Source organism: Chinchilla lanigera, unplaced genomic scaffold (genome assembly GCF_000276665.1).
Source record: "Chinchilla lanigera isolate Chin_1 unplaced genomic scaffold, ChiLan1.0 scaffold00079, whole genome shotgun sequence".
In the NCBI taxonomy this organism is placed as follows: domain Eukaryota; kingdom Metazoa; phylum Chordata; class Mammalia; order Rodentia; family Chinchillidae; genus Chinchilla; species Chinchilla lanigera.
In genome coordinates this window covers 541,736-563,729 of record NW_004955480.1, presented here as the reverse complement: position 1 = coordinate 563,729, position 21,994 = coordinate 541,736, and the positions used below count along the sequence as shown (strand labels likewise).

At 43.9% G+C, this 21,994-nt stretch overlaps 1 protein-coding gene across 1 annotated transcript in view; it reads right to left on the bottom strand.

Annotated features, from left to right (window-relative positions):
- Positions 1-20,333, bottom strand: part of Ppargc1a (peroxisome proliferator-activated receptor gamma, coactivator 1 alpha) — a 644,980-nt gene extending 624,647 nt beyond the window's left edge. Inside the window, exon 1 of the mRNA XM_005402464.2 lies at positions 19,787-20,333. The gene's annotated coding sequence lies outside the window, so the exon portion shown is untranslated. The remainder of the gene's footprint in view (positions 1-19,786) is intronic.
- Between the last annotated feature and the right edge of the window lie 1,661 nt (positions 20,334-21,994).

The window sequence follows — 21,994 nt, the reverse complement described above, 5'->3', positions numbered from 1 at the left end:
AGAGGGAGAGAGAGAGAAAGAAAGAAAGAAAGAAAGAAAGAAAGAAAGAAAGAAAGAAAGAAAGAAAAAGAAAAAGAAAGAGAGAGAAAGAAAGAAAGAAAGAAAGAAAGAAAGAAAGAAAGAAAGAAAGAAAGAAAGAAAAAGAAATTTTATTGAAACTTACCTCATCAACAGCACAATCTGTGAAAACAAACTCAGAAAAACATGGAGAACTGACTGGATCAAATAGATTAAGGTTTCCCCAAAGTGTCTCGTAACCTGTCAGCATCAATCATATAAGCCACACCTATGTCCCTCTTTCCCTTTTGCCTCCAGAGTCATCATTAGCCCCACCTACCAAGCACGCCCTAGACCCTTCCTGCATATCTTCTCACTTAACTCTCGGAATAACCTCAGGCTGTAGATATCACAAGTTCCATTTTACAGATCAGGAAATTGAGGGCTAGAAACGTGAAGAGCTGGCTGCAAAACCCAAGTCTTTCACCATCACATTATACTTGAATTGCCTTCTAGAACTTCCATATGAACCGATTTGCATTTGAGAGTTCAAAATTTGAAAGTAGAATTCTTGTATATACCCATCTAGAAAGATATAAATATATCAAGATTTCTTTTTTTTTTTTTTTATATCAAGATTTCTTCCTGGGCAAAATGAGGGAGTCTAAATTGGATTATACTCACTACTAAAAATGATGACAGTATTAATAATCTCCTTGTTGAATTTATCACCACAAGTAACCCTTCACTCTTTCCTAGATTTTATAAACACTGCATGTTAACCCTGGGCCAGATGTCTACAGTCATCTTCAAAAACAATGTTACACCATGTAAATATCTGGCCAGTTGAAGAAAAGATACCAGCCTGTTCCAAATTCCTGTATTTATAACTGCATACAGGGCCCAGTGGAAATTCATCTCCCTTCCTCTTGTTGCCCGACCACCCACAGACACTGCAACCATTATGAAAGACTTTCTCAGAAACCACAAACTGCCTAAAAAAAACAATTATTTCTTTTCAGAACTCTTCTGAGTCTGCTCAAAGCCAAGAAACCTACAGGGAATTTGATGAGAATCACAAACAGATCTAAGAGTAATAGTAAGAGAAGATAACTAAGCTGAGAGAATCAGCACTTCAGCTTGGGTTGCTAATCAAATAATTCTTTGATTTTCAGTGTTTTGTTTAATCTATAATATGCCTTTCCAGCACACACCATAAACTTTGATTTCAAGTTTGCGTAAAAATGAATACTGTATCTATATTTGTGTTGTGTCTTATTGACTAGAATTGAATTAACCCTCAAGTAAGGATATTAAAGTTTTCTTAACCACTCAGGGCTTATATCTTCCACCCTAACTATCTAAAATCCTTTTCCTTTTTAGAGTACTGAACATTTTTTTAAATGCTGTCTGACACTTAAATGGGGTAAGACATTCATGACATTTTCAGTGACAGTCTCTTCTACCCATGTACACAGGTCTGTGATTGATTTATTGTGGTCCAATCCTCCTGCCTACATTACAGTCAGGACATTCCATACGTGAAGTATCTCATGAGACCAGCAGGATCAGGCTGTGTGGTGGTTATTTGTATATGTCAGTTTCACTGGTCCAGTCGTGTTTGATCAAACATCATTCTGGATGTTTCTCTGAAGGTATTTTGTCAGATGATTAACATTTCAATTGTCAGACACTGAGTAAAACAGATCATTTTCTCTGAGACAGATGGACCTCATCCAATCAGTTGAAAGCCTGAATAGAACAAAGACTGACCTCCCCTTATAACTTAAACTACACCCCCCAACACTGGGTCTCCAGCCTGCTGGCCCATTCTACAGATGTTGGACTTACCAGGTCTCTACAGTGATGGAAGCCAATTCCTTAAACAAATCTATGATTCTAACATCGTTGTCACTTGCAGGGCAGCCTCGGTTTCTTTAGTTAACAGAACACGATCCAGTTGTATCAATGGGTCTAGGAATGCTACAATTTAGATGTAAAATGCCCCCTAAAAGACTCCTGTTGGGATGTGAGGCATGGTAGAAGGAGGCAGATCACTCAAGGTGTGATCCAGAAAAGTGTATCCTTGTCCCTGGATTTTTCTTTTTCTCTCTCTGCTTGCCAGCTGCCAAGGGTTGAGCAGCTTTCCTCTGCCATGCCATTTTTGCCTTGGAGCCACCCAACCATGGACGGAAACTACCAGCCAAAATAAACCTCTGCTTTAAGCTGTGGGTGTTTGGTATTTTGTCCCAGAGAAGGGAAAGTGACTAAGACAAGGAAGGTCCATTCTGTCCATCTTCTATCACCCTTACTAGTTAGACTACAACTTTGGGTAGAGGCAGGGTGGCTTTACTTCTGTGCTGATGGTCCACCAAAAAGCGCTTGGCCCCTCGCTCACCACTCTTCTCTAAACTGTCCACCTCAATGTCACTGTGTATCTGGAGACCACCTGCTCAGGCATTTTATTAGTTTTTCCATAAGTGGAATTTTTTTCAGTTCTTTCAAGTCTACTGGAGGCCTACACTTCCATGTACTCAATACCCAAAGGTAAATGCTCTTGCCTTTGTGAATCTTACAGTCCCATAGAGGGGACCAAAAAAAAAAAAAATGTAGCAAAAAATTCACTTGGCATTCACAACCCTAACAAAGGGTGAGACATTTCAACAGTGTCACTATAACAACATTATTTTAAAATTAGGTGGAAGATGAAGGATAGAAAGAGTTATGGGTTGAATTGTGTTCCCTCAGAAAAATTTATGTAGAAGTTCTAAGCCCCATAGGGTCTTTACCAAGGAGACTACATTCAAAGGAAGTCATTAAAGTGGACCCTAATCCAACATGAATGCTGTCCTTATAAGAAGAGGGTATGTGACAGAGACATACAGAGAAGGAAGATGATGTGAAGACACAGAGAAAAGACAACCGTCTAGAAGCAGAGACAGACCTAGAACAGATACTTCGTTCACAGACCCAAGAAGGAACAAAACTTCCCAATGCCTTGATCTGGGACTTCTGGTCCCCAGAACTGTGATAAAATAAACTTCTGTTGTCTGAATCACTCAGTCCGTGGCACTTTGTTACAGCAGCCCTAGCAAAGCAACACAGAGGTTAAGTGAAAGAGTGGTAATAGAGCAGTGATTGAAGATATGAACAAATAAAAAAGTTACCATAAAGGCACCATCAGCCAGACTTGATGACTGACTAGAAGGAAGGAAGAAGAAAATCAAGACATGTGGGTCAACTTGGCCTATGGATGTAGTAAATTATAAAAGTAACCACCACACACACATGCACACACAAGTGCACACACACAAACACACACCGTTTTATGATGTGGCCTTAAAGATTCTCTCATCAAGAAGTGGAGTCTATTTCTCTACTCCCTGAATCTGGGCTGGTCCTGTGACTTGCTCTAATCAATGGACAGAAGAAATGCTTTACCAGTTCCAATTCAAGACTCATGAGGCCTTGCAGCTCCCTCTCTCTTTCTCTTCTCAAGAATTTTAGGATCACTGTCATGGACCTGAGTCTGAGTGAGCCCCCTGGATGATGGAAACCTGGTTCACAGCTTAGTTAGACCAGTTCCCCTTCCAGTACATATCACCTTCCAGATACATGAATAAGGTCATTATCTGCAGCTGATTACAGCTATATACCAGCCCAACCGAGTCCAGCAGAAGAACCACCCAGCTGAACTCAGTGCACATTACTGACTCAATTAATTGTGAACTAATACATGGTTATTGTTTTAGGTTGTTGTTCAGAGTCTGAAAGCGGTTTCTGGTATATTGTAAAATTTAACTGGCATCTAAGATTATTATTCTTGCCTTCTGTCCAGACAGGGACTTCCAGAGTAAAACAATGTGGATAAGAAATTCTGTCCTTGACATATCATGTTGAAAATATCTGTGGGACTGTTGATTGACTAACTAGTTATATGATTCTGAAGTTCAGGAGAGTTGTCTTGTCTGGAAGTGCAAATCTGAAAGACAGTCATGTGACTGATTTTCATACATGGGTAGATTGCCATAAAAGAGCAAAGATAACAACAGAAGGACAGGTCCAATGTCGGGTCCTAGCAACATCAGTATTTAAGGTTGGAGAAAGCAACAAAGTCGTTTAAGTAGAGGAAGAGAGAAGATGAGAGATGTACGGATATCACAATAATGTATATCTTGGAGTAGAAAGATAACCATTTCTCGGCAGATTTACAGTCACTGATACATCTGAAAACATAGGGCTGATAAAGTCTCAACATTTGAGAATTACAAAGTCATTAACAAAAGTATTTCACCAAACTGTTGAAGGCTTATGTCTTATTAGAGGTCATCAAATAGGCAATAAAAGGTGAGAATTTGCAAAAAATGAATGCATATAATTGTCTTACTGATCCCAGCACAAATGGGTCACCTTGCCTTAAGCATTATCCACCTCTTTGCTCCAGGTATCTATGAGCTACCAAGAGTCACCAATCTCAGTCACAGAGATCCATGCCATGAAAATGTACCCCCCCACACATCAGCTGGTCTTTTCATGATATGCAAAAGAGGGAAAGGGGAGACCAGCAGCAACTCATCAAGGAAATGAAAACTCCCTGGAAGAATTTTTGAAGCTATTAGAGATTTTTGGTACACTAAGTCCTAACTTTATTGAGTCACAAAGCTGTAACTCTTGATGAGTGAAAGTCCAGAAGATGGAAAGAGCAAATATCTACAGCACAGGTGGAAGGAAAGCTAAGAGGAGAGAGAGGTAGATTTCCACGTAAGAGACTGAAGAAATTCACGCAGATGACTGTTGATCCTCTGCTGAGAGGGGGTTCAGTGATTGGCAGGAGCATTGAGGATGATGGGAAGCGGCTGGAGATAGTGACAGTGAGTGAGCTTGATGTCCCATACAAGGCTTGCTCTATGGCACTGAAGGTGGAGAGGAAAGAATTACGATGGTGTTCTTTGGCATGACGACTTTTTTCCAGCACCATGCAATAGCCTCAGTGGAGAAGCAAACAAGGCAGAGAGTTGGACTGAGCCAAGACTGGAATTTTGTGAGCAGATCCAGAAGGGCAACAGATTAAGGTCTTTGAGATTGATGTTTTATCAGTTCCAATTTAAGACTCATGAGGGGCTGAGGATTTAGCTCAGCGGCAAAGCGCCTGCCTGGCAAGCGCAAGGTTGTGAGTTCGGTTCCCGGTACCAGAGAAAAACAAAAACAAAACAAAACAAAACAATTTAAGACTCATGAGACCTTGCAGCCCCCTCTCTCTTTCTCTTCTCGAGAACTTTGGAGTCACTGTCATGGACCTGAGTCTGGGTGAGCCCCCCAGATGATGGAAACCTGATACACAGCTTAGTTGGAACAGTTCCCCTTGCAGTGCACATCAGAATCTCTCTCTGGCTAAAAAAGGAGCATACAGAAGAATATGACTGATGATTTGCAAAAAGAGGGGGAGCAGTAGAGGGACCAGAGACCTGGGAAATAAATGGCTGAGGGAGTAGTGGAAGGGTTATGAAGCTACAGCCAAATGTGATTACAATGGAGGTGAAGGTTCCAGAAGGAGAGACATTCCAAAGCATGAGGCCAGGGTGCGGGCGATGTGACTGAGATGTTGAAGAACGAGGGGGTGAGAACTGCCACTGTGACTCTAAGTCGCTGCATACATCCTCCAGGAATGGATGCAAAAGCCCACCCTGGTGGTGGCGCCTGAACTGGATAAGAGAACATGAGCCCTCGGGGACAAGGCGAAGTAAGGAGAACATATGACCACCAGAAGAACAGGGTGCCTTCTGTGGGAATTTCACTTGGGCGTTACCGGGTCACACAGCTTTGTGCAATGGTTTCAAAATAATGTCTTGGAAGCAACAGTGTCCTTCACTCCTCTGGGCCTGAAGGTGTGAACAAATCAACAGTCGCTGCCCACCCCCTCCAGTGTACTTTCTTAAGGAAGAATAAGATTATAGTAAAGATAAGATTTAGAAGAAGAGAGTTCATTGTTAATGGATAGGGATCCAACAGCAGGGCTGGGGATTTAGCTCAGTGGCAAAGCGCCTGCCTGGGATCCAACAGCACAGTTGAAGAAATTGTGAGAAAGTCAAGTAAGAAAGGAAAAAGCAGACAGGATAGAAAAGAGAATGACCTTCACTGTGAAACATAAGCACATTTCTTTCTGTTTAAGAGATTTATTTTCTCAGATATCTCTTAAATTCTGTCATGTCTGGGTCCCAACCAGAACAACAATAATTGCATATTGGTCTATAGTCAAAATTCATCTTCCCTTGGAATTACCTCAGGAACAAGAGCCTCAGTGTTGAGTCCAGGATTATCCCTTGAAGTGTAAGTAATTCAGTGATGAGAAAAGAAATATTTTTCTCTGCAGATCTCACAGAACATAAGCTAGTAGGTATTTTCATGTATTATGCCCAGGAAGGAGAAAAAAAACTTCTCATCTGATAACCATAGTTAAATTTTTAACATAAATTGTGTGCTTGTATCATTTGACCCATATTTTATTCTAGCAGCCAAAAGAATCTGCAAAAGCTAAGGTAAATGAATGCCCTTATTGTTGTAAGCATGACCTTTTGACTGATAAGGGAATTAAAAGGTTTATTTTTGAGTTTTCAAATGGACAAAGAAAATGCTGTAAAAGGAAGATTCACTTTATAATAGCCTCCATTTGGTACTTTCACACGTAGCTGACAGAGTGTAAGTTAATAGATCTTTGTGGAAAGACAGTGAAGACAAAAGTCTTTAAATGTTGTATTCTTTGAAGCAAGTAGTCCTACTACTATTGTCCTAAAGAAGTAATCACAGATATGACCAGTTTAGTGCTATTGGTGACAGCCTAAATACGTAATAAAGGGTGACTAGGTAAATGGTCCTATAAACATAAAACAGGTACTTAAGAGCAACTAAAATAACATAGAGACGTATGAAATATTGTATGGCTATGGGCTAAAATCAAGCTTGTGATATTTACACATGATGCCCATTTAAATATGAAATACATTGGCCTAGGAAAAGACTAAAAGGATATATATCAGGATATTATATGTGATTATCTTTCAGAGTTTGGCTTATTATGGCTTTGATTTTCCTCTTTTTTCTGAACTTTTCTAAGAAAGAAATTCTAAAACAAAAATGTACCATGTCTAAGAAAAACAAATAATGTCTTTACCAGTTTTGTGCTATATGGCTTTCAATAGTAGTGTCCTACAAAATCGTTTAAATATATTTTTAAATTAAAGTGTAAAATGAAATGGAAAGATAATATTTCCTATATATGACAACACAGAACAAAAGGCATACTCATCTTACTTTCGAAAGGAAAACTTTATACTTCAGCAAACGTCCTTTTGAGGATATGCTTAAAAGAATGCTCCTACCTTTCTATATTCTGGTCCTTTTTAGTTCATAATTATGTGGCTATTGGAACTGATGTCTTTGAATTCCCAGAATGAATTAAAGATTATTCCTCTGGTCAAATGATCAATAAGGATTTTATTTAGTTCCTGTTTTTTTCCCTACACTGTATTAATGCTGTGGTTGGTACAAATAATGATAGAAGAATAACTCAAAGCTTTTATAAATCAATCAAGGAAATACCTATAGCCACTCACTTTAAATACAGCAGGCATAAAAGAACTAGTACAAATAGCATTCAATCAGTGCTTAATACTTATGAAGGCTTTGTAAATACTGTGTATACCCAAATACAAGATGAACATTTTCCCAAAATTCTCTGAAAATGGGATATGTGAGAATTTCCCAAGACTCTTATATTATAGGACATTCTCTAATTACTTTATTTAAACAACTAAGTTATGCTTGGTTAAGACTCATTAACCTGCAATGACCTCAGTTAAAGCTGGGAGATGTTTAGAGAGATCAATTGGCAGATTGGCTCCTGAGAAGGCGAATTGATTCACACAGACTTACCTATCACCCCTGAGCCGGCACCCACAATACCAGTGTTTGAAATCATTGCAAACAAGTATTTTGGCATAAGTATCAAAGACAGCATGATGTACATTTATTTAACACCTACTTTATTTCTTAGTATTCAACGTTAATAGTTTCTCTCTTCAGCAAGAAAACTCAGACTACCTTGATGATAATGATTAAGAGAGCACTTTACAGTTTATGCACATTCCTAAAATCATCCTCATACTTAATTTTACTAGTGCAACGTAAAAATTAAAATGGCTACAATTTTGGGAAAATAAGCCAGTATTTATTTTAATCAATGTAAAGAATAAATCAACCCATTGTTTTTAGACTACTTGTTCTGTAGGACCAATTTAATTAAGGGAAATAATTTTTTAAATATTTCTAATGCAATTGTTACTATCAGGGTCAAAAAAAATCAATTAGCAGTGGAGTCTGACTTCCTAAAATAAACAGTCTGACAACATTGTAAAGATGATTCCATTCCCATTTACAATGTTTTTAGCTCTGTTCATCAAAGTTCTGTAACCCTTTTAGTTAGAAATCATGCAAAAAAGTCATCAAGGATTTCATTAGCACTGCAGCACAGGCTTCAGAGTGTCCCTGACTTCTGATGCTATTTCACTCTCTAGCTGTGGTGACTAATTTGAATCTAGAAAAAAATTAGCAATCAATTGAAGTGCTACAAAATTCAAACTACAGCTTTACATTTGACTTATTAATTGAACTGTTCTGTTGATATTGTCAAGAATGGATTTCTGTGATACACAATCTTAACTTTCAGCCAAGTTTGGAAGCTCCCTTTCTCACATGGGATGGCTGGAACAGGGTGAGAAATAACTTGCTAATCTATTACTACTAACTCATCCCACCTGTGCTAGCTCCTTCCCTCTGCTAAGTGAGAGGTCAAGAGAGGGGCTGCTCATGGCCAAGTCAGCAACTCTAAGGGGGAAGACTGGCCACCCACCCTGAGAGTCCTAAGTGGCTGTTTCTAAAGCCAAACCATGACTATTCTTCTCTGTGGGCATGTTTTTTTATTTTTCCTTCTTGGTACTTTACACAACTTAAAAGAAATAATGATAGCTAGATGACAGATAGCTGAATGGAAATTTAGTAGGTAAGTAGGTAGGTTGATAGGTATAGATAGATAAATAGATAGATAGATAATAGATACAAGGCAAAATACTTGTATACTATATATGGATAAATACATCTGTACCCTACACACACACACACACACACACGTTATACCTATCATCATCTATCTTCTTTGTGTGTGTATATATGTGCAAGTACCTCTGACTAAATTACAGCTCCTAGTGGGCAAGAACAAGCATATTGCAGGTGTCGATAAATTTTATTGACTGAAAATAACTGACCACAATTATACCAACAAAATTACCCTTGACAGCCACCCATGATAAATCCCTCCTACAGTTTCCTTCAGCCTGGATGTACCCCCATATCCCTCTGCCATCCCCAACCTCACCTGCCCGGAGCCTGCCTGTGTTTCAAAGCCCAAAATGAAGGCCACCACTTTCTGAACATCTTCTGCGAGTCTCCTAGGCAAAAGGAAGCCCCTCTTCCATGGGGCCACGGGCCCCCACAGACCTGCTGTCCACCCCATGCTTACACCACCAGCTACTTTCTACCCTCTCTGCAGCCAGCTAAGGTGCTCCTTACCAGCTGAACCCATGGTGAAGGCAGCCTGTTGTATGCATCTGTGATGCCCCTGTGCCCCCCACTCATCACTTAACCCATCAGAGGGCAGCCAAGCACGATAGTTAAAGCATCTTTGGCTTGGTAGCCAGACACACTAAACATGAGTCCGGGCTCCGCCACTCACTTACTATGTGCTATTCATCAAGTCGCTTTGCCTCTCTCTGCTTTGGCTCCTTCACTGTAATATGTGACACTAGTAACAATACCCATCCCATCATGTTATTTTGATGAGTTAATCCATACAAAACTCTCTAAAAGGTTTCTGGAATATCATAATAAGTATTCAATAAATGGATTCTGCTGGGATGTTCAACCTACTTTGCTAAGAATCTACTATGTCCCAGGCACTCTACTGGTAAGTACTCTGTTGACAGTGGAGCAATTAGAGAAAGCCTGGTATCAGTCCAGCCCTTTATTAGCCCATGGTAAAGCTCTTCCAAGTCCAAGGTCTCTTTTAACCCTCCAACATCCTAGGGATGGTCGTCATTATTGCTGCCTTTGCACGGGGGCAAGCCGCGTCCCTTCTGCTCCAAATCGCACAAGCGTAAGCTCAGTGGGTGAAAAGCCTCTGACGTGTTCACCTCGCAAGCCCTCCAACTTCTAGAGATTTTTTTCCATTCCCTCCTGCAGCTCCCTTGACTCCACACAAAGCATCTTTTTTAGCATCTGTTCAGCCTGACTCCCGTCATTAGATACATTCTTGTGTGTTTATAATGCACCACTGATTTGTTTCAGACTAAATCGTAGGATCTAAAAATAAAGTGATGTTGAACATATTTCTCTGCATATTAACTTTAAAGAAATAGATTAATCTTTTAGAAATAATCAAAAATGAATGATCCACTCAGGGTGCAGCAGCTACCAAAAAAATAAAACATAAAAATATAAACCCCTCTGATTCCTGCTTTTCCTTCACTCCTCTTTTCTAAGTGTATTAATTTAAGTATATACTTCATAACGTTTCATTTCAAACATTAAGACATTTAGTGATCCTATAGTAACTCAATCGTATTCTTCCCTGGGGACTCCTAAATGGAAACAGGAGTCATTTATTCTCCAAGTCAAATTCCCACTCTCAAAAATGACACTGCAGAATCATCCTCAACATCCCAAGAGATGGAATAAAGAACAATGCATAAAGTGACATGCAATGGCGTAAAAGTTGCTCCCGCCATTTATTCCGCACATGTTGTATCTACTCTTGGTTGAGATTCAGAACTTAGAATGGCATTGCTTTTTTCCCCCAAAGAAGCTTCTCCAACACCATGGGAAGTGAGAGACACACAAATAATGACAGCCTAAGACAGAAAGAGCTGTGAAGCAGATCAATAGGAGTGAGAAAGAGAAGTCAATTTGTTACAGTTTAAATATGAAGTGTCCCCCCAAGGCTCGTGCATTGAGGCCTTGATCTCCAGTGCAGCAGCATTCAGAGGCGCAGTGACCTAGAAGGTGACTGGATTATGAGGGTACTGATCTCACCCACAGATCAATCCACTGCTGAGTTCATAGCTGAAAGGGCTATTAAGAGGTAAATCTCAGCTGGAGGAGGTAGGTCCCTGGTGGCATGACTTTTGGACAGTGCATCTTTCTTGGTCTCTTTCCTTGCTTTCTGTGCCTCCTGGCTGCCATGGGATGAGCAGGTTTTCCTTGCCACCCCTTTCTGCCATGTTGTTTCTGCCTCACCACAGGCCTAAAAGCAATGGAGCCAGTGGACCATGGACTGACATCTCCGAAACTGTAAGTCAAAATAAATCTTCCTTCCTTTTTCTCAGGTATTTTGTCACAGCAATGGAAAGTCAGCTCACACACAATTCCTGCAGAAGTGAAAAGGATGATTTGCCTACATGATAAATCATTTAAAGTGTCTCCGCCTTCAACACACACTCACTTACACTCATTTGGACCATGTGCTTCTTTTTTCTCTTTGGACCTGAAAACACCATCAACCATCAGTCCCTGGGTGTTTATCTGTCACTTAGGCTTAGTGACACAATTTGATGTTTTCCTATTACTCAGCAAATATAACTCATGCAAATGAGAACAAGTTCTGTATGCAACCCTAAATCCTGGAGTAACCTACACTTTGTAGAACACAGTCATCCCATGTCATATTTCTTTTTGGAAGAGGGAGGGCTATAGCCAACTGTGAACAAATTACCGAATTGTCAATGGAATTCAATAAATGTTGTTTAAAAAAACTAATTATTTGTTACAATAACCAGCTACTACTGCCACTTTGTATTTGGAGGTTTGTAAACTACTTCCATTTGAAATGTAATTGATTCCATTTTTATCATTTGTTCAAGTTTATGTGGTTGTTCTCATCCTAAGAGATGATAACATCTATTTTCAGCAAATTATACATTATAATTCCTCATTCAAAAGCTGTAACAGAAAACAAAATGCTAATTTATGCTATAAACAAAACTACAGAATCATAATCACTCATTGTTAACATTAGGGACTAAGCTGCTGCTACTGGAAATAATAAATTGGAACAAAATGTGGTTGGCACTGTTGGTTAGAGCTTTCTTCAGTTTTCTTTATGTCTTTTTTGCTCGTTTTGCTTTGTTGTTACACAGCCAACACACTTTCTAATACTCTTTCCAGCAGGACATTACCTAGACGACTTGTCTCCTTTCAGGCAGAAGCCAGACATTCCCTGTGCTCCTTAGCTTTCACCCGCAGCTATTTTCAGTGTATAACACGATATGCTCGCAAAACAATCGGAAGTGCACCTTCTGGAGGGAAGGATTTTAGAACCATACACCCGCTTTCCCACCTCTCCCTGTGCCTCGGACACCTTTCCTCCCCTCCCCCACCACAGGCACCCCTATATAAATATCCCTCTGGGTCCCCTTTGGTCAAGGGGTGTCTTCACCAAGGGCAAGCCTCCTCCCTTTCAGTGTAAGGTAAATAAAAACACACAAGCCCAGGAACCTCCACTAAATCAGGTCTATTCTTAAAACAAAAACATTTTAAAAAGAAAAAATGGAGGGGTGCCAATCTGGTACCATATTCCAAGCACTTTGCTTTGTTTAAATAACTATCTTTGAGTGAAAAGACTGTGACATCACCTAATGGTATTTTCCTCCTTTCTTCTTTTTTAAAACACATAATTCAAAAAGAAAGATATATTTCAATATAACTATTATATCAAAAATGTGAATTCTTTGAAGAGCCCAAAAAGCCACACTGCCTTCGAGAGTAAATCACTTTTCTGGTGCCCTTTTATTTAATGCCATCTGCTGTACACATTTACCTCTTTGCTGGCAAAGTGTGATCATTGATTTCCTCTGGTCTCTCTGGAAGGAAGTTCTGCTTCCTCGATGATGACTACAAAGGGGGAGGTGACCCCATTCTTATTCCAGTGCAAACTCTGCACTTTTACATTTCCGAGAGGGCTGCAGGAGCGTGAAGCCAGCAAGAAACCCTGCCCTCTTCGTCGAGCCTGTCTCGCTATAGCTACTGACATTTAATGTTTTCCCTCCCCTTCCTACAACTATATTGTGGAAGATCACAACCACTAAAAGGCATGAGTTCATGATGGACATAAATGTTAGGTGCATGATTTGGTGCAGAAGACACCTGTTATAACACGGGCGTGATGAGAAAGGTAAACTCCAGACTAAATCTCAAACATCACTGTGTATGGTATGAGCCCCAAATGATATTGGTTAGTTTATAACATGAAAGTGAGCACCTGCCTAAAAGATTCATACGTGTATTTTTGTGTATGGGGAGTAGGGTTTTGATTCACCTGAATAATTCCTTATAAAATTATTCTATTTGTGTATCTTAACATTACATTTCTTTGTCAGGGTGTTTACTGATACTTGTGTACATTGGGGATGAAGCCCCCACAAACTCATAACTAGTTGACTTCAGAAGCTGGCAATCTGAAGACCCTGTCTGTCTCTCCAGCTGGATTGACCCTTTAAACCAAAGTGAATGGTAAATTCGGACATCTAGTAAGTCCATCACCAAGAGGGAGAAGCTAAGCATCAGGTGGTTATGGTTCGTTCACACCAAAACAGATAACATTGCCTCACTCACCAAAGAGAGTTCTTTCTGGTTATATAAAAGAAAGAAAAGTGGGCTGGGGTAGTAGCTCAGTGGCATAAGCACCTGCCTGGCAAGTGCAAGGTTGTGAGTTTGATCCCTGGTACCACAAAACAAAACAAAAAAATAAAAGAAAGAAAAGTGAGCAAACTTGGGCTAGTAAAGGAGCTCTCCACTACTTAATAAAGCTGGCAAATAAATGGCACCATCACGAACTTATTGATGAAATGTAAGTGTGGCTACACAATGCATTTAACTTGTGCCAGAGTGTGCAGAGTGGGCATAGTAAGACTGAGCTCGCCTCAGGCTGCCTGGTGGAGGAGCACTCAGCATGCCCCTAAATAAGGCCAAGAGCTTAGCAGAGTACTTAACTTTCTGTGCTTTATTTTTCTTATCTGTGAAATGGGAATAATAATACAAGTACATACAGCCTATATTATGAAGATTAAATGAGTCATATACGTGTAAAGTGTTTGAAACAGCATTGATAAATCATGGTTAGTGTCACCACTCTTTGGTCCCCAAGTTTAAGATTTAAAGAGATTTGCAAAAAGCAAAGACTAGTTGCAAGCAGATGCCTCAGGGAGCTAGCCTTATTGAAAGAGCAAACCTAGTTCATTACAAGTCTCTTTCATTTCTCTACCTATCCAGAAAAAAAATTAGAAAATGCAGGGTTATATGAGCTGGATTTATAGTTAGATTTCTAAAATTTATTTAGAGTAAATTTGTGCAAATACATTAGGAAACTATTTTTACAGGCTGTAAGTTGGTGTGTAGCTCAGTAATAGAGTGTATGCTTATCATGTGCAAGGCCCTAAGTTCAAAATCCAGCATCAAGGGGGCTGGGGATTTAGCTCAGTGGCAAAAGCGCCTGCCTGGCAAGCGCAAGGTCATGAGTTCAGTTCCCGGTACCGGAGAAAAAAAAAAAAAAAAAAAAAAAAAAAAATCCAGCATCAAAACAAACAAAAACAAAAAGCAAAAAAAAACAAAAATATATATGTGTAGTTCATATACACACTCAGGACAATAAAAATGTTTAAAATTTACAGAATCTCAGTTTATATTTTTTGAACATTGAGATATTGCCTAATAACTTTGTAAAAGAAAGGTGTTCTCAAATCTTGATCATCTCTGTGGATCCAAACTCTGTTGTCACTTTAAGAATTACAAAATATCCAGAACAGAAGAAAAAATATTAAATTCCTTACGGTCTTGGGCTGGATTAAGAAGTAGGGTTCTTCAGTAAGAGACTTTGACTTTTCATGTCAAGTGGGGAAGAGGTAGAAAAGAAGAAAGACAGGAAGAAAGAAAGAGAGAAAGAGGAAGGAAGGAAGGAAGGAAGGGAAAAAGGGAGGGAGGGAGGAAGGGCAATCTAAATCAGCTTACAACTTACCCACATCCATTCATGATTCTGCATCAAACTTCTACCCTGCTTGAAAAGACAGTGAGTACAAAGAAATACAGGTACTGGCTAACTAAAGTCCAGAGCTGAATTCAGAACAGGCATTTCCTGTTCTGAGAAGATACAAGGATGCCATTTTATATTTCAAGTCAGGAAAATGTGATGGAGCAGTGGACTCAGAAGGGAGAGAAAAAAAAGTTAAAAACCATAGTCAAGTCTGCCGGTCACACCTTTTCTACAAACTCAGGTAAGCTACCGGTAACCAAAGAACTGGTGATTAAAGTCAGACGTCTGGCCGCATGGACACTGAGCACTCAGCTAATTGGCTCCATTTTTCACTTTCTGTTGATTGATTCTGTATCATACAGACCTGGCTTAACTTCGATTTGGGTTTACATAGTGGCAACTGATGAGATGACCCAGGTCCAAACTGCAAGCAGGAATGACGGACCACTCCACAGTCGGCCTCACGGTGGACAGAGAACACTTAAACAACTACAGGGGAGATTCCCAGGCTGAAAAGCACAGCATCAAAAGACAAAACTCGGTTTTAGAAGCTTGCACTGCTGCCATCCCTAGGCGTGAAACTGTAAATTAAAGAATGGTCTGGTGTGCGCTGCACTGAGCCAAACCAGAGACATTTCACATCCACTCTTTAATTGGGGGATCCATTCAAATTGAAACGATAACATCCACCTAAGCAGATGCTCCATATCCCCTCCCCTACACCCCCTCACTCCGGTATGTTTTGCACTTTGGCAAGTGGGCGCAAAATATCTGCAACATGGTCTGCTCAGATATAGGATGGAATTTCCCAGTTTTTAAATGGTAACAGATGTAGTTTCGGCTCTAATACACATTGGGCTGTCTCCAAAAAAATCACACACACACACACACACACACACACACACACACACACACACACACTCCCCTTACCTCAGCTTTAATAATGAAATGTCACAGAATAACTAAAAATCTTCAGTCAACAATGATTCGTGGCTGGCTTTGTGTTTGTTTGTTTTTGTTTGCATGTTTTAGTAATGAATAAATGCTCCAGTCGGTTCCAGATTTCCAGGCCTATATATCAAGAGCCTCCATCTTCATTATTTTTTTTTCACTTGCGTGTTTATAACGAGAGGTGTCATAATCATGTTTCTTGTGAAAATGAAAGTAATCAAAAAGCCTTGTGATTCCAGGAAAAGATCTTCTTAGGGAGGCATGCCTGCCTGCTATTGACGTTGTAAAAAGGCTCCTTTTACATGGTATTAGATGTTGAGAGCACATCATATTGATCTAGAAATAAAAAGCTTGATTTTTTTTTTAGTACAGTCAACCCTTACCTTCATAAGCACTTTATAACACTAGGAAGAGGGTTTTATTTTTAATTGAGGTAGAGTAAACAAATTATATTTGAAGAACATTGCTATTTTAGGGAATGGAGCATTTGTAAGCTTTTTTGGCAGGAATTCAGGTAAAATCATGAATAAGTCTCACTCTTTCAAATTTGGCCCAGACCTCCCCAGAGCAGCTCTGCTGAGTCGGAGATGGGATTTAGACTATTGCCTTTGTTTTATCCTTTTTTCTTCGTAGGCACAGTCAAGGCAGGTTTTCTCATGCCCAGACTCTGAAAATGCAAACCGGAGACCAACAAGGCCCTTATGCACAGACTGTACATTCTTCATGCCCCAAAATGGTGATGTGCCTGCTTTGGAACCCGCAAAGCCTGGTGAGACGCCTTGCTCGGGCTGCATTTAGCACCAGCCAGCGAAGCTTCGGTAGCATTTGACGGCACCCTCCCCTAATGATGTACATCTCTCATTTGTTTCTCTACTTTATCTTAAAGTTCATACCGCACCACTGGAAGAAGAAATCAATACTTCAAATAATCTCCCTTTCCCCACCATACAATTCCACTGCTCTAAGAGGAGCTCGCTGCCCAATACCAGCCTGAGAGCTAATCATCCTCCATAGAGCAGCGCCAGCTGCTTTATCAGAAATTCTTTCGATTTTCTTAGCAACACGAGTCTGTCTCCTTTTCTAGAAGAAAGATGTTGCCTTTGGGGAAATGCTTTTCCAAATCAAGTTAAACTAACTTTACCCGAAGAAACCGGTAGCTTTCCCTCTACGAAAATACCTAGCACCACCCTGTTCTGTCTTTCCTTTACTCCGAACCTGCCCACACTCCCTCCTTCTCGCCCACCTCCTCTGGTATCCAAGGAGTTGGCGCGTGATTGCCTGTCTTGCAAATTGGGCCGCGGCCCTCGCTTTTAAACGCTCTTAAAGGACTTATTTCTTAGCTCATTAAAGATGCTGCGAAACCTCCCATCGCCGTAAAGCGGTGGCACTGCGTGCTCCTGACGCCCGCGTCTCCCCTTCTCTCTTCCTTGGGTGAAATACGAAGTGGCTGAGTTTCTCGGCCAGGGGGGTGCAGGTCGGAGGCACGCGCCTGGAAACTTATCCTAACGCATCTGACTCTGGGACTGGGGGCGCGGCGCTGCCGAGGAATACTGAAGACAGGCAGGACTGGCTCCGGGTGTGTGGTTCAAGCCTTTCGTACCCGCCTTGGTCCTCAAAGGCGAGCTGGGGTTGGTTTCTGAGTCACACACACACACACACACACACACACACACACACACACAAGCGCACGGACGCCCACTCCTGGAGAGCTGGAGTTTGCCAAGCTGGAGGGGTCGTTGGCTCTTGGCAATCCTGAACGGGCGCGGGAAAGCGGGAGGACCACCTGGAGCCCACCACACTGGACAGAGTGGCCTGGAGAGAGCCTCCGGCGTCCGCCATGGGCAGCCCGGGCGTCCCTGGCCCCACTCGTGTCCCTGCAGGGTCCCCAACTACAGGGCCAGCCGACCACCTCGGCAGCTCCTGCAAGTTTCCACTCGCAGCGGGGTCTGCCCTCTCCCGGCTGCCTCACCGCGAACCCCCTCTTTGCACGCCCAAGCTGCCCTCCCACCCCGAAGGGGGCTCTGCGCCCGGCGATCGGCGGCGTGATTACTGGGGGCGCCTCCGACGCCCCCAGGCGCGGCGGCGGCCGGGCGGTCTGGCCAGAGCTCGCCGCCGCCTCCCGTGGCTGCAGCCGCGGCGGCGGGAGCCTCTCCAAGGCTCCCCGGCAGCCCTTATGTATTATTCACTCCGGTGGCCTCGGAGCTTTCTGGAGAGCCCACGCCGGAAAGACGAGCCCTTCACCTGGCAGCTACTAGTTGGGCGATTTGTTTCTTGGAAACTTGGGGTGATGAGGGGGCGGCAGAGCACATTTTTCGGTTGTTTTGCTTTAGGGCTTTGCCCCCTCCCCCGTTGCCGCGAGCTCGCAGGAGCGCGCTGCGCCCTGGGCCCGGGAGGGAGCGCGCGAGCGCCGGCGAGCGCGGCAGGCAGCCCCGCGAGCGGCCGAGGTTGGCGGGCGGGCTCCGGAGAGCAGCGCCGTGGTGGCCAGGAGAGCAGGGCAGAGCCGAGCCCGGGTCCTCGACACCCCAGCCCGCGGGCCCGCTCCCGGGGCGCGCGCTCCACGGGGCCCGGGAATCCCCGGCGCCCGGAGTTGCCGCTGCCCTTCCCCATGGCTCCTCCACCTGGCCTCTGGCCCCAACTTTCCCCAGCCCCGGGCGCGCGCGTACACACACACACACACACACACACACACACACACACACACACACACACGCACACACCTCCCTTTCCTAGACCCCAGCGCCACTTCCACATGTAGTTTGGAGATGACAGATGCCTGTAGACTTTCACCAAACAAGCGGAGGGGGCAGCAGACTACAACAGTTATTTAATTAAAAGGCATTTTTCCTCTAATTCTCGCTCTGGCTCCCAGAATAGCTTTTTCACCCCCTCCTGACCCTGAGCACATGCCTCTCTTTCCAGGTGGCCCGTGGCCCGCTGACACCCATCGCCTTCCACGCCCCCCCTTTCTGGCGTGTACCCCCAACCTCCCCGCCCCCCCCCGTCACACCGACACGAACACTACAGGCCGGCGGCGGGGAGCGTCTGGGGTACGATGCAGCCGGACTGCATTGCACAGTCATCAAAGTTAAGTGTGTGTGTTTGTGGGGTGCTCGTGCGCGCCGGGGAGGCGCGGGGTCAGGAGGAGCGGAGCCTCGGCTCGCCCCCCCATCCCCACCTCCGCGGGTCAGGGGACGCCTCTCCTGGAGATTGCAGCCATTTTAGGGAAAGAGGTGGCTCCGGGCCCGGGGGGAGTGGGCAGGACAGCGCGTCGCTGGGGGCTCGCGGCTCTGCAGCCCCTCGGCGCAAGTGGAGGGCCGGCGGGCGCCGGGCGCACAGGGGCGCGGCGCCCGCGGCGACTTCGGGAAGGTTGCGCTCGAGTTCCCTGGTTTCGCCTGGAGTTGTTCGGGGTAACGCGCCAGCTCCTGCCTCTTCCTCGGGTTCCCGCTGGGCTGGGAGGTGGTGGGGGGAGGTGTCGATGGCAGAATGGGCTCGGGAGGGACGCGACAGACCCTGGAGACCGGAGAGCTGGCGCTGGGGGAAGGGGGGACACCTCCACTCGCCGGTTGGCGCTGACCCAGACAGTGCGACCCACTTGGCCCCCCATCCTCCCCACCCCCTCCCGAGCCTCTGCCTCCCCGCCGAGTGCCAAGTGAGCCCGCGGCGGGGGGCGCGGGGAGCGACGCCGCCCGGCCCCGAGCCACCCCTTACCTGGCTGGAAGGGGTTTCCCAGGAGGAGCCGTAGTTGTAAAAGAAGGAAGAGAAGAAGGTGTCTTCCGACAGCCCGCAGCCCGCCATGCTCTGGATGCAAATAAAACGAGGAAAGAAAAAAAAAGCACACACACACACAAAAGCAACCCAAAATGTTCAAAATCAAATTAAACCAATAAGCCAAGAATATATTCTCTCGCAAAATAAAGCAAAGGAGGGGGAAGGGAATGGCCAAGGGAACGGAAACTCTCGGCGGCGCTCCCTCTCCGGGCAGCAGGGATGCTCGGCTGCCTCCGCCGCCGCTGCCGCCTCCTCGAGACGGTACCTAGAGAGGTTCGTCCTGACTTGGGCAGCCGCCGCCGCCGCCTGTGCCGGCTGCGTGTGTGCGCGCGTGTGTGTGCGTGTGCGTGTGTGTGGTGTGTGCGCGCAGAGCGAGCGAACGAGCGAGAGACCGCAGGGGAGGCGAGAGGGCGAGAGAATGAGCGAGCCGGGATGGAGGGCGCCAAGGCAGAGCGGGCGGCGGGCGTGTGCGCGCGGGGGTGCGTGTGTGTGTGCGCGTGTGTGTATGTGCGCGCGCGCGCGCGTGTGGCTGGGCGTGCGTCTGTTTGGGGAGCTCACCGGAGAGCCGGGCCCGTCACGTGGGCTCCCTGACTCCGCCGGCTGCCGGGGACAGCCTGTACTACAGCCCCGGCCACTAAATCAGCCCCCGCGGCCAGCCGGAGCTCCGCGCAGTACCCGCCCGGCTGTGCGCGCCCGAGGCTGCAGGGGGCGCGGGTGCGGCCTCGGGCAGGTGGGTGGCCGGGTGGGTGGAGTGGCGGCCGCCCCAAGCCTGGATACCGGCAAGAGGAGTGCTGGGGAGACACACAGGACCCCCGCTATGCTCCGTACCTTCTAGGCAAACCTGATTCCCACCTTGTTGGAGGATTTTTTAATTTTAATTCCTAAAAATTGCTTCCCGGTGCAGAGCCCCTTTTTCCAGCTACCAGGAAATTATTTTCACACAGTTGCTATGCCTCGATTTTCTTTTTTTCTGTGTCCCTAGTTCCCCGGGCGCGCGCGCATACTCTCAGACACACACACACACACACACACACACACACACACACACACACACACGGCCTCCTCCTCCCATCCTAAACGCAAACCCACTTCCTTTTGCCGGTTGCTGTAGTTCGCTAAGTCAATGCTACATCAAACTAGGCTAGGCTGACAAGGCTAGAAAGTGGATTTAGGGGACAATACTGCCCCAGCAGGAAGAAGGGCTCTAGTTTGGCGTTCTGTTGATTTAACACTTTAAAAACGAAAAAGGATTTTGTAGCTTCTGCACTAAAACTCAGGCCCCTTGTGTCACAATTCTTTCAAAGGCACTCTTAAGTCCTTTACATGTTGTAAAACTGTAAAAGGATATAATTTCCTCCCTCTCCCCCCCGCATGATATTTCAGGACCACTCTTTTCTATCTTAATAATTGAGTAGTTAAAAGGGTTTGTTGTTTTGTTGTTTTTTTTTTCCCCTGCAAAAAGGTATTCTTTACTTACTTCCCCTGGCTCTTTGTATAGATTTATAGAAAATAAAATTTAAATAAAAACCAGCATATCTATGTGAGAAGCGCCTCCAAGTACTTGAATCCTCACAAGAAAACTTGAAACAATCTCCTATAGGCAGTTTTATATTGTTTTCTTTCCGAATCTTTTTTTTTTCAAATGCTGCCCGTTTTTTATTCAAACCAATTTTGTTTTTCCAAGAGTTCACACTTCCTCTTGCAAATCCCCCACTTGAGGTCAAATTCCTCTGTGAAATAAACATTTCCACAGCAACCCAGTGACGTCACAAACATCGGCTCTTGATTTCAGAAGGGAAATAAAGCAAGAAGAAAGAATCCCTCTAGAAAGGGCTTTTTTTTGGCAATAGCAGAGCTCTTGAGTTTCTGAGGAGACTCTCAAAACATATTAGATTTCTGGCTAAATACCTTCTTTCTTTTTCTGAGATTGACTTATTTTCCAGAGGTATGTCAAATGACCTTAGGGGAAAAAAAAAAACAGGTCATCATTCTGTTTTTTGGCTTCAATGAAAAAGAGCAAATCAGTAGTCCCTAAATCTCACTGGCCACTATAGATTTATAAGGAAGGAAAAGACTTTTTTCCTTTAAAAAATGACATTAGAGAGAACATTAAGAGATGAAATTCAATGTACTAACTTCAGACTCAAA